The following is a 9,989-nucleotide window of genomic DNA, read 5'->3' on the forward strand; positions in this document are numbered from 1 at the left end:
AAAATAGATATGTAAATGAATAAAGGTTTACAGTTTGTCAAGACATTACTTAAAGTTGCCATATGGACTTTGAATGTCAACAGAAACTTTGTTTACAAGAAGAGTCGCTCACCAAAACACAGTGTGTGAATTCTTGAGGCCTAACAATCATGTTGGAAGCATTTCCTTCCACATAATAATTAAAAAAAACCCAACACATTTCTTACATCCATGTTTACTTGCTCAGTCTTCTTCTTCCCTGCTGTTGCAGGCGCGTTACCACCACCTGTAGATCAGTGGGATACTCTGAAACCACAGGCAGGAATGTGAATCATGTCACCATGCATCTGGGCGTGTGCATGAGCGTCCTTGTATGTGTGCATAAAAACAAACAAACAAACAAGAAAAAAACCAACTGGGACCCATTTGTAAAAACATTGTCCCATAGTGCCACTGGTGAGTCAAAAACTCCGCAGGGTACCTTTAAGTTATTGCTTTGTACTTTAAAGCAAATTGACTTCTTGTGTTTAGGAATCCTCAGTGGAATTATTTTTGAGGAAAACAATGAATGATCGACTGACAGTTTTTCCATAGACAGCTAAAAACACCTTGTAAACACTAGTTATGAGAGGGTTTTAGTGGGTTTTTCCAAAACACAGCAGTTGTGTAGTTATTGTATTATATGTATTGTATAATACTGTGTATTTTACAATATTATCTTCGTTACATTTCATGCACTGGTCTGAGATGTTGGGACTGATCTTGTAACAAACATGTAGTTACATATTATCCAGTAAAATTTGAACATGGTATTAAAATTTTTTTATAAATTGCCCTATTTTGTCCAAGCTATTATTGTACTGATCAGTCATGGCAGTGGGAAATTAACAGTGAATAAAGGATTGATATTTAGTGATTACCATAAAGATGGTCTTTCATTACTTGTTTTTAGTTTTTAGAATTATTCTGTGCTTTAGCTATAATATTTCTGTATTTGTAGATATTTCAAAAAGTAGAAATTTGATTCTTTTGTTGTAATTCCTCAAATATGAGAAGCTTGTCATCATTATATAGATCAACAATCTAAGTAATTCCACTTTCATCCCATTCTTTAAATCCAGGATTAGAAGTGCCAGGTTTGAAGTGCTCATTCCCCCAATGCCCACTTTAAACCTAGCACATTTTTCAATTTTACTAAAAAATGATATTGTAGGTTTCAGCGGGACAGACTCAAACAAATATATAGATTTCCGCAAACTTTATTGACACATCTGTCGTACCGATAACAGCAGCGACTTAGCAGATGATCCAGTCAGATTTCTGTTTTGATCAGAAGATTTCCCTGAGGAAACAGGAAGATATATCTCTATGAAACCGACACATACAACTATTTCAGTCAGATTTCCCCTGAGCTACTATTTGTTACTTAAGGCACCCAGACAGAAACAGGATGCATCTTTAATGAATTTGTCAATAGTCGGCATTGTGAGATGGAAATACCCAATACACATAACCCCAACAATCTCGCTCTTTCTCTGCCACTGAGTTGTAAACATTTCTGCATATGGTTGAAAGTAATACGAACTTAGCCAACAAACAGATTTCCCTTGAGTTTCCATTAATAAAAACCGTCAGATGAGACCCAAATGTTTTGCGAGTTGTTGTAGATACGAAACATAAGACTTGATGTTTGTGGATGCGGCACATGCCTTCATTCCACTATCTGATTTGCAACTGTAATGAAACTGACATACGCACTTTTCACTTTTAACTTCTTGGAATATCAGATTGCTGTATTTAGACATGCAGCGTTTGACATGCTCAATATGATGATAGTGTTGAGCAGCTAGGGGTAAGAGCCTTGATCAAATTCACATTAATGGTAATTTTTAAAGTGATGTCTTTCACTTTGACTTTCACATTTACCACCTATTAACAATTAAATATTATCTGCCCAGTTCAAACTAGTCTGACTCTTTGAAGCAATATTTTCTGAGTCTGTAGCCCTCAGGCTGTTGCCTTTCAACCATCCAGGCTTGATTGTTTTTTTAAGGGCTCTTTTAGCACCAGACAGTGTAGATGACTCACAGTAAGTAGGCCAGGTACCTGTGCCCATGCAAAAAAAGTCAATTTAATAACTGACAATATTCCCGATGCTGTCATTTGAATACTTTTTATATTAACCCTTCTCAACAACCTAGTGCTTCAAGTCGTTTAAAAACACTGAGATTCATTTTTTAAAAGCTATTTTGACAGATGTCAGGCCACATATTGTTATAAAATTGCTGTGAAGTATCCATTAACACTGGCAGACATAAAGGAGTGCCACAACAAGCGCTCATGCAGCAAACTACGCAATTTGCAGCATCATTATGGATACAGATGAGTATATTGAAGAGCAGACTTTTTTCAGTAACCAAAATGTTGAAATGGTTGTTTCATTTGATGTTGCTATTGAAATGCTGTGCTTCGCTCTTTGTTTGGCTTTGTGCACTATACTGCTTCCTCCCAGCAACTTGATACCTGTGTTGCTGCAGTATAAACTGACTCCAGAGAAATGCAGCAACATGTTGAAATCGCACACAATAATCTCCATATTAATGTCCACATTAATGTTACTGATAAATGATTAAAGCTGAAAAATCTCTTCAAGGAATAGTTTGACATTTTGGGAAATAGTATTGGACAGAAAGAGAGTTGGATGCTATCTGAAGCTAGTTAGTTTAGCTTAGCTTAGCATAAAGGCTGGAAACAGTTAGCATGGCTCTGTCCAATATTAACAAAATTCGCTTACCAGCACCTGTAAAGCTCATTAATTAACACATTATATGTTGTTTGTTTAGCTTCCTGTAAAACCTCAACATGCCGTTTTTGCAAAATTACGGATCACTAAGCTAACTAACTGCTAGCTGTAGCCTCATATTTAGCATACAGACGACCACTCGTCTGTACGCTAAACTAAGGTTTGGCAAGAAAAAATTATTCCCAAAATTATTTCCCAAAATAATCTGAAAGTCCCCATAGTGATGCAAAACATACGCAGATACAGGAATTAACAATTACAACTTATACTGTTTAGCAGTCTTTCAAATACAGAGTACAGATTGTTCTTTTATGTACAGATATTTAAGTCTTATTTCTATTCTGCTGAGCAGGTCTTGTTACAGACTTTTTCTTGTTGCAGCTCATGAATGGATATCTTGTTGGATTAATTTGATACTGTCACTGATCAAGACTCAATCACAATTCAGTGTTGCATGACTGTAATCATTTAATCCTTCTAGATACTGACAAAGGAGGTTGCTAACACAGATTTGCTATTCACTTTCCTTTGATCATGAATCAACTGGATTTGAAGCACACTGATTTAGACTATTCTTCTTGTTGGAAACAGTGGACTGTTATTCAGGGTGTTACTGATCCACACATGAATTTCACACGCTGTCCCCTAAAATCAGCTAATGGTACATTATCTTTATTAACATTGAAAAATAGATTTTTTTTCCTTGCCGTTCCTGCTGCAGGGGAATTAAAATCAGATGCTTAAGAGAGAGTGAAAATTGATAATGACCCCTGCCCAATTTTTTTCCATTATCATGAGCAAGGATCATATCAACCCATCATGAATTTGGGCAGCCAGCAGAAGTTTGGTAGGGACATGCAGCAGTCACATCTACAGGGCCCAGGTCGTCACCCAGTTCTCAATCTTGTGCCAATTTTGGGAATTTTCTTGATAACAAACAAAGTGTGTTTTGAGAAAAGGAACACAGTATTTACATTCTTACTGTGCACCATAAAAAAGGAGACACAGTCCATTAAAATGATATTATCATACTCTCTAGACAAGAGGAAGATTTTAAAACTAAACATCACTTCGACCTCAGACAGAAAATCAGGAAATCTGCAGAACTTTGCAGACATCACTTTACAAAATGATGAAAAGTTATTATGACTTGTGTCTGGCTCTGTAAATCCAGCTGAACTCTCAGAAAGTAAAGTCTGTGAAAGCGGAGAAAAGGGAAACGAAAGGTTAACATCAATATTGCCAGCAGACACGGTTAAATAATAGTTTAGTCATCTTAAATTAAACATTAGATCACCAAGCTTGAGATTCACAAAAGTAAGATATGAGGTTGTTTGAATTGAGCGCACTGCATACAACATAAGCTGAGACACGGATACATTGAAGAAACCAAGATTTGTGCTGTTTTTGAAGTTCAGGTACATGTACAATAGTTTAATTTTGATACAAGACAAAATAAATGTTTTTTTTTTCCAAGTTACAATACAACAATACATCATCCACACACAATATCTGCCTTTGTTTACATATTCTCTGCTGTCTTGTATTGATTTAATGAGGCTGTTACACTGTTACTTATCATCATTGACTTAACTGCACTTGAAGATTTAAAACCTGTGTTTAAACCATAGATACAGTCTATGTTTTAAACAGAGGTTTTTACCAGTCTTTAAACCTGTGTTACTTTTACCACTGTATTGGTCACAGTAGGTCACTGTATCTGAGGTTTAAGGTCATTAGACTTCAGTATTAGGGGAGATTTATACAGCTCAAATAATTGTATTAATTTCTGAAAGTTAAAATCTTTGACCTTATGTGATGTTATGAAGGACACAATATCATAAGAAAGGTGATTACTGATTGTCCAACAGAGGTCAGTTATAGCAGCTATGTATTAATTAATGCACCAGCAAGGAGGACATGAGTTCAGTTTTTCGATAATGCTGGCAGGTGTGTGAACTGTTTATTCACCTGAAGCTAATAAATCACAGAAATGAAAATTTGCCCTACAAAGTCAGTGAGTGGTAACTACATAAAAGCTGACATTGAGAGAGAAGTTTTCAGGCTGACTGTGTAACAGATGGATAGGATTCATTTTGTAGACTGACTATTTCTCGACAAAAACAACAGCCTCACTTTGCCTTTTGGAAATATTCCAAAGAATATGTATCAGCAAACAAAATGTGTCCTTTCAGCTTTCCATCTACCATTTGTTCACTTACCTTGAAATCAATATTAGCTTAACCACACCAAAGTGTGTCAAAAGCTGAGATGACAATTGCTGCTCTGCTAAGCTAGGCATGAGTATTTTAGCTGTTTTAGCTACTCTTTTTTACATGGGATAACAAACTAAACTATGTTAGTTTATCATAATTGATATATTTCTATTACTAGAGGGAGAAAAGTAAATTTAGCATTAGCCACAGCTAGCCAAGTCTATCAGACTGGTTTTGATTATATATTGACAGATATAGTTACTGCATTTTGGTTTTGTAGGGCAGTACAGTAAGGCAAATTCCCACTGTAATTGTGATGTAAGCTAATACATTTGACGGTTCATTGATACTGCAGTGAATTGTGAACAATGAGACAATATGGTGACACAATTACACATAATTAATAATTGTATGAGTAGATGCACAGTGATGCAAAGACACAACTGTGCAAGTTGAAAATGTTTGACCTGAGGGAAAAATTTTCAGAGTTTCTGGTGAGTTCTTAGTTCACTTGCTTTATGCCATAGACAGTGTGGCAACCCAGGGGACATGGAGTTAAGATTCACAATAAAATAGGAGACTCTGAGACAGATGACATGAAACATAAAATGTCTTTAATAAAGGATTTAGGGAAAAGGGGAGGGAGTCGAACTTGAACTGAAGCCTTTTCTCAACAAAGGGCTGCTCCACTGTCCTGGGGGCAGAGCAGAGAGAGAACGATGAGCTTTTCTGATCACCTTTGTGAAGACCCAGCTTTTCCCCAGTGGTACTGGAGATCTGTTTCCTTGAACCGATGATCCCCATACCAGCCTCTGTGCTGGATTGGCTTGGCTGTTTTCCCTGGTTTGCCACAACAGTTGGTGTGTCCATTGCTAGCTAGCTTACAGCTAACGTACAGTTGGTAGTTTGGCTATTTGTTGCAAATAAACAGAAATGGTCCAGTGATGAAAAATACGCAAATGAGGCAAGGCAGAAATTTGCTTTGTGTTCTGTCTGAACACACCTTAAGGGTAAATATTTTATGATATGATTTACATTTGTTTTAAGAGATTGATAAGAAATGTTTCTCATGTAATTAAATGTGCAAACTAGACCAAATGATAAAATACACTGTTGTTCTAAATCAGAAAGTTAATTTCTGAGTCAACACCAACAGCGCTAATGTGGAGCAGACCTTATAATGTCACTTCAACATGCAACACTACGCTTTAGCTGTAGCTCTGCTGAGCAATGTGCTTGTTTTGACAGAGCAGCTGTATTTTAAACCTCGGCAAGTTCCAGTTTTGCTGAACCTGTTCTAAACCACAGCCAAGCCAGTCAGATGCGAAGTGACACAGCAAATTCCCCAATAGTTCCCGAGTGGCTTTTTATGCACCAGCATAAGATTGGCTGAACAGGTCCACCTATCCAAATAGTCTAACATCATTTAAATTCAGATTTGATCATATAATGTCAAAAAATTGTCAATTTCTACTCAAAAAGCAGCCTAGAAATTCACCATGCCCATCTGAGACGTGTGAGTTGAATATTTGCGAATGCAATAAGCATTTCATGGGCGCTATTTCCCAAGACATTATGTTGCCTGAGGAGGCTTTTCTACACCTGAAAGCCCTCTATTACCACTGTGACTGTGACACCTCTGCCAACACATGCACTGAAGTGCCACAAAACACATCAAAGTATTCCTGAAACAGCTCAAAGTGTGGACAATTTCAAGACAGTAATTCACAGATGGTTATACCAGACAATAAAATGCTCAGTTTTATATATGTTTGACATATTGACTGAAATTGATTTATCAAGAAGTTCACATTTCCTTCCAGGCTGAGAAATCAGTTGCAGTCATGGCTTAACATGGAATGCAGGTAATGCAGAAAAGCAGAACAGAGATGGAAGAAATCAGGTCTCCAGGTCCACTTTGTGGCTATGAAAAAGTTATTAATCCTTTATAACAGGATGGTGAAAGATGCAAGAACATGCTATTTTTCTGAAATTATTTCTGCTCATCAGCACAACCCCAGATTTCCATTTAAGACTGTCAAACAGTAAACCCAACCTCTCCTTGTGCCTCAGCTGATTGTGATGCTGACTGTGAAAAGTTTTTATCGCACTTTGCTGGAAAGGTGGAGTCAATGAGACTTGATATTACCCCCAATTCTATCTTTTTAGATGTTGACCACCCACACAGGGATACTTTGAGCTATTTTTTTCCCCTTTTACTCACTGAACTTCTAGAAATCATGTCTCATATGAGTATACTCCAGCCCTTATTTGAAGTAATAGAATGATTTGGCCCCATTTGCTTTCTATTTTGAACAGCTTGCTGTCTACCGGTTGTGTCCCAGATTACTTAAAAACTGCTTGTGTCCAACCAGTCCTAAGAAGCCTGGGCTTGCTCACACCCTCATTGATAATTATTGTCCAATTCCTAAACTGCCTTTTATTTCTAAAAGTGAAAAAGTGAAAAAAATGTTTCAAAGCAGCTTCTTGCCACTGTGGAAAACAATAGTATCCTTGAAAAGTTTCAATCAGGTTTCTATCAGTGTCACAGCACTGAGACAACCCTTCTCAAAGTCAAGTTTTAATGAATGCTGATGCATGTGTTCAATTCTTGTGCTGCTTGACTTAAGTGCAGCCTTCAGCACAATTTATCATGGCATTCTCACTGGGTGGGAATATCTGGTACTGCGTTAGACTGGTTCTCATCATATTTGTCAAATAGGAAGTTTTGTGCCCCTGTTAACAACTTCTTGTTGTTATTTTCCCATATCAAGTATGATGTGCCTCAAGGGTCAATTCTAGTACCGATTTTGTTCTCCCTATACGCTCCCCTTGGGTGATGTCATCCGTAGACATATTTTTGTTCATTGTTATGTGGATGACACCTAGTTGTACCTCCCTTTTAAACCCACTGACCTCAGTATACTGAGTGCTCTACAAGATTGCCTGATCATCACAAAACAAGTACTGCAATCTACTGGTTACCTGTTACAACATATCAAGCCTGTTGTATGAAATCTTGTTGTCCTGTTTGATAGCAATTTATGTTTTGAGCAACATATCATAAAGCTTGTCCAATCATGTTTTTATCACCTCAGAAATATTGCAAAAATAAGATCTATTCTAAATTTTAGAGATTCAGGAACAGTTGTACATGCTTTTATTTCATTGTGCTTTGATTATTGCAACAGCCTTTTTTTCTTGTCTTGATCAAAAAGCTTTAAAACTACAGACTGTACAGAACTCTGCTGCCGGGCCTGTAACCAGAACTAAGAGGCACAATCACATCACACCTGTTTTAGCCTCTTTACATTGGCTCCCTGTTTGTTAAGGATTGATTTCAAGATCTCATTCATTACCTTTAAGGGTCTTCATGACCTGGCTCCAGATTATATTTTAGACCTTTTAATCCCTTATGAACCTTTGTGTAGTTTGAGATCCTTGGACAGAAGTCTTCTGTCTCTTCCAGAGTCCAAGCTGAACTAAAGGGGACAGAGCCTTTGCCATCAGGGCCCCGAGGCTCTGGAGTGACCTGCCGAAGGAAATAAGGCTGTCTGAGTCATTGTTACTATTAAAAGTAAAGAAAAGTAGGACAAAGGTGAAATGTGTGTGTGTGTCCCTGATCTTGCAGGAGAAAGTCATTGCACTGTGGGAAAAAGGGAATTCCAAGAACCCCCCCCTCTCCCCACATAACTTGAAACACCACACACACATACATACACACACACACAATACTACACACATACAGTAACAGCACACCTACACACTGCTAGCATGAGCCAATGCATGCACCCACACACTAGCAAAGAGTCCCCTCTCGCTGAGGCATGCATGCAGTCATGCATGAACACATACTGTATGAATGTATTCACACACTTAGACACACACACAAATGCATTGATTCCCTTCAGAAGGGTTTCTCACAAGGGGTGTCGTCCATTCCTCCTGTAAGCAAAGCTGTCACTTTACAGTCATGAGCGATTTTCATGAGTTAAATCTATGCACATGCACACACACACACATATTGACAGCTCAATTTTCTACTGCACAAGTAATTTTTCTCTCCATATCCATTGTGTTAGTGTGCCATCCTGCTTTTGCCTTGTGTAGGTGGCAGGAGAGTCTTCCAGTTTCGGCAGTGCTGTAACAGCCACCCTTTGACTCCACTTATTTGTCTGTCTCTCGCTTGTACTCTGTTCATGCCGCTTGCTTCAAACTAGGTCAACAAACTCAGGGTAAAGCAATGACGTGCTCATGCATCTGTCACTGGATATTAGTCGTATCATTGTTATTAGGCAGGCAGACTGCCTGAGGACAATTGTAACTCATTCTATTGTATGTAGAGAGCTTGATTTGTCAACTTGCCCATCAGAACATTGAATCAGGTCTTGTTTTGATTAATGAAAGCAATGAATGCACAATGTCCAAATATTTTGCTTGTGAATTCTGAAACTTGTAATCATTTCTAGGCTGTAAATGATACCACCTGGGGCTGGATCATTTAAATACTTGATTTTGCACCAATTTTTGTACACCTAGATGTCCCCATAAACATTATAATAATCACTGGCACCAGTGTTTCTGTCTACTCTGGATATAAGATACCAGTAGCATGTCTTTCTGTCCTGGAAAACAGAACCTTCCTGAGGTTTATCCCTTTGTTTTTCTTGTTAAATGGCATTTTTGGCACATATTTGTGATTTCGAGCTAATCTGCCGGTGGATTTATGTGTTGTGTCCTCTAGCGTTGCTACCATTACAGCAGTGGCACAGTCAAACTATACATATTTACACTGTACAGTGAAAGAAAGGCTGTTTTTGGTTGATCACAGTTGGCACTCGGCCCTTTCAAGAGATTAAGGTTGTGTATACAAATGTGGAAGTCATTCAGGTTCAAAGCACTGATCTGAAATTGGTTTTGACAATAACATATCGCTTTTGTCTGACCACCACTGCATATTGTAGATGTCTAGGTTCTGTGTTGTAAAGCCC

The sequence above is a fragment of the Thunnus albacares genome, chromosome 24 (genome assembly GCF_914725855.1).
Source record: "Thunnus albacares chromosome 24, fThuAlb1.1, whole genome shotgun sequence".
Lineage (NCBI taxonomy): Eukaryota > Metazoa > Chordata > Actinopteri > Scombriformes > Scombridae > Thunnus > Thunnus albacares.